The sequence below is a fragment of the Arvicanthis niloticus genome, chromosome 8, assembly GCF_011762505.2.
Source record: "Arvicanthis niloticus isolate mArvNil1 chromosome 8, mArvNil1.pat.X, whole genome shotgun sequence".
Lineage (NCBI taxonomy): Eukaryota > Metazoa > Chordata > Mammalia > Rodentia > Muridae > Arvicanthis > Arvicanthis niloticus.
Genome location: NC_047665.1, coordinates 86,235,842 through 86,244,777, shown reverse-complemented (window position 1 = coordinate 86,244,777; position 8,936 = coordinate 86,235,842). Strand labels below are relative to the sequence as shown.

Below are 8,936 nucleotides of genomic sequence, written 5' to 3'. Positions count from 1 at the left end.
TTTTTTTTCTTGATTATTGATGTGAAAGGGTCTAGCCCACTGTGGATGGTGACACCCTGACCTGGTGGTCCCGGGACATATAAGAACGCATGCTAAGCAAGCCATGAGGGACAGGCTAGTATCTAAGTCAATGTTCTACTGCACTGAAGAGACACCACGACCAAGGCACCTGGAGAGGTGGCTGAGAGTTTCTGCATCTGGATTCACAAGCAGCAGGAAGAGGCAGTGAGGCTAGGCCTGGGACCTAAAAAACTGACACACCTCCTTCAACAAGGCCACACCTCCTAACAATGCCACTCCCTATGGGACTATGGAGGCCGTTTCTATTCAAACCACCTTATTCACTGCTCAAACCCTCCCCACATAGGCTGGTCATATCATAATGCAAAACTGCATTAAATCCAGCTCCAAAAGTCCTCATACTCCATCACAGTTCCTACAGTGTTTACAAGTCCAAAGTTTCTGAGATTCATGCAGTCTCTTAACTGTGACTCCCTATAAAATCAATGTGAAAAGCAGATCCCATACATCTACATAAAATGGCACAGGGTCTACGGTTCCAAAACAGAGGAGAGGGAGCACAGTGAGGAGATATTGCACCAAGGAGAGACTGAAAACCAGATGGGCCAACTCCAAACCCTACATCCCCATGTCTGATGCCAGCACTCTTCAGATCTCCCGCTCCTTTCGGCTTTATTGACTGCAGCACATTTCTCTTTCCTGGGCTGGTTCCACTCCCTGCTAGCAGCTTTCCTCGGCAAGTATCCCATAACTCTGGCATCTCCAAACTCTTGAGGTTTCCAAGGCAACCCAGGCTTCAGCTTCACAACTCCATGCAATGGCCTCTCTTGGCCTCCATGCAGGGACACCCCTGCCACACCCCTGCCCTTAGTGGCTTTCCTTAGTCACAGAGGGAGACTCTATAATCTCTCCCTTCTGTCCTTACCTCTAAACTCTAAGGCCAGAACCATGTAGCCGAGGCTGCCATGCTTTCTGGAACACAGCCCCTTGCTCAAATACATTTCCACCAGCTTCCTGCTCCCCTCGCTTTGTTCACTGCTTAAGCGTGGGTATTCTGGAACTCACTGTGTTGACCTAGCTGACCTTGAACCCTGCCAGCCTCTGCCTTCTAAGTGCTGGGAATAAAGGTTTGCACCACCATCCTGGCCCTTTTCTTTCATTCCTTTCGGTTTTTTGTTGTTGTTGTTTTTGTTTTGTTTTGTTTTGTTTTTGGCTTGGTTTGGTTTGGTTTGGTTTGGTTTGGTTTGGTTTTTTGAGACAGGGTTTCTCTGTGTAGTCCTGGCTGTCCTGGAACTCACTCTGTAGACCAGGCTGGCCTCGAACTCAGAAATCCTCCTGCCTCTGCCTCCCAAGTGCTGGGATTAAAGGCATTCGCCACCACCACCTGGCTCTTTCATCCCTTTTCACTTTTCTTTAATTATTTTCGAAAGTTGGAAGCTTAGCTGGGTGGGGCTTTGCTCTGAGGTCACCGTGCTCCCTTTATTCCGTTTAGTATCTGAATTCTCATTAACCTGTTTACACTTCCTAGTGCCCTTTTGTCCTCAAGCTGCACAGTCGGACTTTTCCTTGCTCAGTTTGCTCCTTTTCATTATAGCTCTATCTGCGTAAGACTGGCCATCGGTAGCCGCCCACATGAAGTTTGGAGATGTCCTTTGCCAAAGCTGTTAATCCATAGCTCTTGAATCTAGCCTCACAGTCTTAGGGTTTCATTGCTGTAAAGCGACACCGTGACCATGACAACTCTTTTTTTTTTTCAGACCAAGTCTTGATTTTTATTATTTAAAAAAGTTGTATATTTATTTTGCTTTCTGACTCTGTGCTTGTGCCTTCAACACTTTCACAATGATTTTCTGCTCCACAATAAGGAAAGCCCCCTTGATCCTGTCACAGACACACTCAGCACACAGGGAACAACCATAGGCCCTGCTGACAGGCTGCTTTGTCTCATAAGGACTTTGGGTCTCACAGCAGGAACCCCTCGAGGTCTGTCTAGGCACACACCACATATGGATTTAGGTGCTTTCCCAACCTTCTTGGGGTAAAGGTAAACAATCCTGTTGCCAGGGGTTTGAGACAGCCTAGTTTTGTTCGAGGCTGTACTGTAAGAAAGCCTATGATGGTATGTCAAACGCTGGGATGTCCTGAGTACCTTTGAGCACCATCCCCAGAAGAGAACCATGTCAACTCTTATAAAAGACAACATTTAGTCTGGGCTGGCTTACAGGTTCAGAAGTTTAGTCCATTATCATCATGGCAGGAAGCATGGCAGCATCCAGGCAGACATGGTGCTGGAGAAGGAGCTGAGAGTTCTACATCTTAATCTGAAGGCAGCCAGGAGGAGACTGGCTTCTACATTAGGCGGAACTTGGGCATATGAGACCTCAAAGCCTGCCCCGACAGTGACATACTTCCCCCAACAAGGCCACAACTCCTAATAGTGCCACTCCCTGTGGGCCAAACATTCTAGGGGGCCATTCCTATTCCAACCACCACATTCAGGCATATGTTCTTTAGACGAGCAGAAACAGTCACATTCTTCACCAAAATATTAAAAGATAGGACTCTAGTCCACTTAGTAATTGTCTGCTCTGAAACCTTTTGAGCCAGGCCCCCACACTTCAAATCACCCTCACCATACCTGTCTTCTATTAGTATGGCCCGCTAAGCCCCGATTAAAAGATTCAACTGCTTTGCTAATCCAGAGTCTGAAAACCCACTTTCTGCCAAGAAGCCACATAGTTGGGCCTATTACAGCAATACCCAACTCCTGGTACCAACTCCTGTCTTTGGATTTTACTGCTGTGAGCAGACACCATGACCATGGCAACCCTTACAAAGGAGAACATTTAATTGGGGTTGGCTTACAGTTTCAGAGGTCCAGTCCATTATCACGATGAGAAGCATGGTGGCACGTAGGGAGACATGGTGCTGGCTGGATAGGTAGCTGAGAGTTATACATCTGGATCCGCAGGCAGCAGGAAGAGACAGTGAACCACTAGGCCTGGTTTAAGTTTCTGAAACCTCAAAGTCTGTCCCCAGTGGCACACTTCCTCCAGCAAGGCCACACCCCTAACAGTGCTGCTCCCTGTAGGCCTATGGGGGGGCATTTAAAAATTTTTTTATTTATTTAATATATGGGTGTTTGGCTCCATATACATCCTCAGGCCAGAAGAGGGAATCTAATCCCCTTATAGATAGTTATGAGCCACCATGTGGTTGCTAGAAATTGAACTCAGGACCTCAGGAAGTGCATCCAGTGCTCTTAACCACTGAGCCATCTCTCCAGCACTATGGGGACCATTTTTATTCAAACCACCACAGAACCTTTCTAATTCAAACAAACACAGCCAGTAAGAAACATTCCCCATGGCTCTGCTTCAGTCCCAAGCCTGGGCCCCTGCTGTCAATTCCTACCCTGATTTTCTCCATGAAGGTCTGTGCCCTGAGTGTTGTAATATGAAATAAACTCCTTTTCCCCCAAGTTTCTTTTGGCCATGATCTTTACCACTGCAATAGAAAGCAAATTAAGACATATCCTTTTTATATAAATCTTTGCACAGTGAACACAATCCTAAGTATGTTCCCTTAGACCCTCTGAACTTTCTCGCTATTTTCTCTGAAGACCCCTCTGCCCTTCCATGTTCCATGCAAATGCTTGCAGACTGCCATTGTCAAACCTTATTGATTTCTTTTTATATGTATTTAATGAGTTGTGTGTGTGTGAAGGGCATTCATGTACATGTGTGCCATGGCGTGTGTGTGGAGAACAGTGGGAGTGGCTTCTCTCCTTCCATCTGTGGGTCCTGAGTATTGAACTCGGGTCTCCAGGCTTGGTGGTACGCACCTTCATCCTCTAAGCCCTCTTGTGGCCCAACCTGTCTGCTTTCTTGGACCCTAAGTCACATACATAGTGTGACTTTCCTTCTCCACTGGCTGGCTCTCCTGTCCCAGTGGCTGTTGGGATTTCAGTGTGTTCATCTAATTGCTTTTCTCTTGAACTCCAGCTAACCACTGCCCTGCACCCTGCCAGAAAACCCACTGCCCATGAGTGTGACCACAGTAGAAATAGCAGCTTTATTCATTATTGCCAATGACTTGAAATGGCCAATTGTGTGTCCAGGAGTGAATGTTGAGCCAGGGTCTGTCCGTACCATGGGATATTCTTCAGGAAGACAAAAAGAACTACTTATTGCTACAGGCGACAGCCAGTCAATCTTAAAGACCCTACAGCCATTTCAGGAGGCTAGACACAAAAGGCTGCATTAGGGGCCAGCAAGTAAAAGGCACTTGCTGCCAAGCCTGGTGACCTGAGTTTGATCCCCAGGTTTCAAACGGTTGAAGGAGAGACCTGACTCTTCTTGCAAGTTCTCCTCTGACCCCCACATCTGCACTCTGCTCACCACACACACACCATGGCAGGTGTGCCTGTCCACACACAAATAAAACAAATAAATAACTTATTAAAATTGAAATCAAAATTGTTATGAGGCTTGGCGATAGTCCTGGTTGAGTGGGGAGGTTTTCTGACTAGTTGTCGGGGTGCTTGGGGCAAAAGTACTCCTGGAAACTGTGGGGACAGGCTTGCCGAGGGTCGCTGATGTGACTGTAGTGGTCCTTACTGTTTGCTGAGTGGTCCCTGAGTGCTAAGAGCTCCGCAGAATGCCTCAGGACTCACAGAACCTCAGCTCTGAGGGAGGCGCCATCAAGAGTCCATACTGCAGGAGGGGAAACTGAGGAGGGAGCCAGTCCATACTGCAGGAGGGGAAACTGAGGAGGGAGCCAGTCCATACTGCAGGAGGGGAAACTGAGGAGGGAGCCAGTCCATACTGCAGGAGGGGAAACTGAGGAGGGAGCCAGTCCATACTGCAGGAGGGGAAACTGAGGAGGGAGCCGCAAAGCCGCTTCCCCTTCTACTGCAGAGGTAAGCAGCTGACCTTAGAAGAAACCTCAGCCCTAGTCAGTCCCAGAAAGCTGAGACCAGAGGATCAAGAACTCAAGGTCAGCCTGGGCTACATAGTGAACCAGCCTGGGCCATACATGTCTCAAAAACAAAAAAATGAAACTCACCAGACCTGAACACCAGAGTTCAATCCCTGGGATCCTAATGGTCCTGGGAAAGACAGAACCAGCCTCTACAATAAAGAAAAAAAATGTTAAAATTAAAAATTGAAATGGCATGTACCCGCAGTACACTCAGAGGTGCTTCTCATCCGTGTTGCCTGTAATAGTCAATGTAAAACTCTTTCCTCATGGTCACACTGACTATAAACCACCCAGGTTTTTTGAGTTCTCAGAAAGGATGTGTGAGGCATATGACATCACTGTGTCGGTTCATTATTTAAATATACTTTTCAACCTGGTATGGTGCCACACTCCTTTAAACCCAGCACCCTGGAGGCAGAGGCAGGTAGATCTGTGAGTTCGAGGCTAGCCTGGTTTACAGAATGAGTTCCAGGACGAACAGGACTGAAACCCTGTCTCAAAAAACAAAAAACAGAAAGTATATTTTAATTTAAAAAGTTTTAAAATCATTTATGTTGTTTGTGTGTATGACTGTGTCTAGCCCCATGTGGTGGTCAGAGGACAGTCTTTAGGACACAAGTCTTATTTTTCTACCGTGTGGGTCCTGGGTTTTAAACTTAGAATGTCAGGCTTGGCAGCAAGCCTCTTTGCCCACTGAGCCATCTTGCCGGCCTCTGTTACAATGATTCTTCAGCTCTGAACACGCAGCTCAGGACTGTATACATTTTAGAGAGAAACTCTATCCCCGGGAGCCACACTCAGCCCCTGGTGGCTTTGATTCCTCGACTAATTTGTATACAAATGTGCGAGTGTCTGTTTACATGTGGAAGTCAGAGATCGTGTCTTCCTTAACCCCTCCCACTTTTTTTTTTTTTCAATTGTTAGAGATTCATTTATTTTTGAGACAGGTTTCTAGCCCAGGCTGGCCTCAAACTTGCTCCATAGCAGAGGAACCTGGAACTTCTGATCCTTCTGCCTCCTCCACCTCTTGAGTTCTGGGATAGGACATCATAGGACGTTGTACTAACCAGAGCTCTTCCACCAAGTCATGCACCAAGGCCCACCCTCTCACATTGGCCATTTTTTCCTCTCTGAAATCAGCTAGACTGGGTGCCCTTGAGCTTCAGTGATCCCCAGTTTTGTCTCCCCATCCCTGAGATTACAGGCCTGTGCCCCTGCACCTGGCTTTTGAGATAGGCTCTGAGGCTCAGAACTCAGGGTTTCCTGTGTGCCAGGTAGGCGCTCAGCTCCAGCTCCCATCGCTCCAGCTGCTCAGCCCTTGGTTTCTTTCAGAAGGATCTTTCTATGCAGCAGACTGGCTGGATCACAGTGGAGCCAGCACATGTGGCTGCCACTAACTGTATAAGACATTTGGGCATCCTAGATTGTTGGGGTCTTTGGATGTCTGGAATGAATACTCGGTGGATATTAAAGGGTGTGTGTGTGTGTGTGTGTAAACATATATATTAGGTTTTCCCCTTCCTTCCTTCTTTTCTTTCTTTCTCTCTTTCTTTCTTCCTTTCTTTTAAATAAAGATCTCTCTGGGTATTCTGACTGTCCTGGAACTCACTATATAGAGCAGACTCACAGAGATCCACTGTCTCTGTGTCTCAAGTGCTGGGATTAAAGGTGTGTGCTGCTGTATCTAGCAGATTATTTACTCTTAACTGTGTGTTTGTGTATACATGCACCTGTCTGTGTGTACCTGTCTGTAGACTCCAGAGATTAGTATTGCTTGTCTTCTTCTGTGTGTGTGTGTGTGTGAGTGTGTGTGCTTATGTGAGTGTGTGTAACCTTGTATATGAGTGTGGGTGTGGCTGTAGTGAGTATGTGTGTGTCCCTCCTGCTTTGCCTCCTTGTGTTTACATTACAGTTGCATGCTGCTTCATCTGGCTTTTTTTTTTTTTTTTAATGTGGATAGCCAGGGATCGAGCTCAGGTTCTCCTCTGCTCCTCGGTGCCAGGCAAGCACTGAGTCACCTCCCTGGCACTGTATTTGTGGGTGCAGGTTGCTGATTGCTGAGAGTGGAACTCAGGTATCCCAAATGCCAGGCCAGCCCTCTCCAGCCAGGCCACACCCCCAGCTCCTCACTGGGGCTGGAGGCAGGGGCTCTACCACTCAGCCTTGCCCAGGCAACCCGCTGATGGTTTCTTACCTCACCCACTAAGGGCAAACACAGCCCTGTGAGGTCTCTCTCCTGTCCTCCTGACTCCAGTGTGCGGTGGTTTGATGTGAGTCTGGTTTTGCAAATACCTGTTTGTTTTTGAGACCGAGTTTCTGTCCTCCAGGCTTGCTTCAGATCCTTGCCGATCTTTAGCACTAAATGGCAGGCATTTACGGCCATCTCAGCCAGGGACTCCCTTTTACACTAGCAGCTTTCCCAGAGGCTGCCTCCAGGGAACGGAGAGGGGGAGGGGGAGGAGAATTCCAGGCCACAGCAGCACCTGCCTCTTACTAACCATCCTGAGGAATTCTTCCATCGACCTTCCCACCTCTCACACAGCACGGGGCCCACGTCACCAGCAGGGAAAATTCCTCTGCTGGGCTGATTGTCTTCTTTGACCCCTCAGAGGATTTGGCTGGGTTTCAGGTCAGAACTGGTTTGTTTTCCCAGATGATCTCTTACTCACTTGGTCCAGGATGTGATTCGGATTCCCATGATCCTCCCTGCCAGGCTCAGCAGGTGCTCCCAGCCGAGAGACTCCAAGGAAACCTTCCTAGGAATGCAGAGGCCAAAGCCCAGGCATAGAGCCCCATACCTGCTGCCTAAGCATTTAGAGGCCGGAGGGTAAAAAGTTCAAGACCAACTTGGAATCAGAGCAAGACTTTTCTCAACTAAACAAACAACAATCAAGCGGCTGGAGAAGTACCTCAATGGGTGCAGCTCTTGCTTGCTGTGCGTGATGATGGATAGAGAGAGAGAGAGAATTAGAGATCTTTCAAAGATCCTTTTAGCCTTAGGCAGGTGTCTAATACTTCATGCCTCAGTTATCTCATCTGTGAAGACAGGATAAAGATGGCACCAAGTTCACTTCGACAGCAAATCCACTGACACACGAGAATGTTATAATGAATCCCATTATCATGTATAATTAATATTTTCTAGTAAAAACATTTAAAGATGGAGTGACTCATATAAAATTCTTAGGATCATGGCTGGGGACTGTGCTAGTCAGCTTGCTGTCACTGTTGACAGAACTTAAAAAGTAAAAAGGTGCCAAGCAAGGTGGGACACGCCTTTAGTCCCAGCACTCAGGAGGCAAAGGCAGGTGGATCGCTGTGGGTTCAAGACCAACCTGGTCTACAGAATGAGTTCCAGGATAGCCAGGGCTATGTAGAGACTCTGCCTTAAAATACTGAATATAAAGTAAAATGAATAAAAATAAGAACAATAAGGTTTGATTATTCTCTCCTAGCTTCAGAGGCCTCTGGATTTGAAGTCTGGCCCTGTTTTTAAATCTTTAAAATTGGGGTGAGGTAAAGTTGGGAGTGCAGACCAGGAGTCAGAGGCAGGCGGATCTCTGTGAATTTGAGGACAACTACAGGGTTAGTTCCAGGACAGACAAGGCTACACAGAGAAACCCTGGCTCAAAAAAACAAAACAAAATACCCAAAATTCCTGCCCCTTCTCTGTGTCTGTGTGGTATGTGCACACGTGTGTGTGTGTGGGGGGGTGGACAGTCTGTGCACAGATGTGTGTGCTCCCTTAGGAGCAGGATTGGGACAGAGAACTTCAGGGCCCTGCTCATCACACTCTCTCTGCCTTGCTGCCTTGCTGCCTTGCTGCAGAGTCTCTCAGTGAATCTGAACCTAGTGATCAGTCTGCAAATGTCAAGGTCTCAGCAGTCTTCTTGGCCCCACCCCCACCAGGGCCTCTTGGAAGCTGGGGTCTC

The 8,936-nt window shown here is 47.6% G+C and overlaps 1 pseudogene; it reads right to left on the bottom strand.

Annotated features, from left to right (window-relative positions):
- Positions 1-1,817: 1,817 nt before the first annotated feature.
- On the bottom strand, positions 1,818-2,657 carry LOC117713438 (large ribosomal subunit protein eL34-like; annotated as a pseudogene).
- Between the last annotated feature and the right edge of the window lie 6,279 nt (positions 2,658-8,936).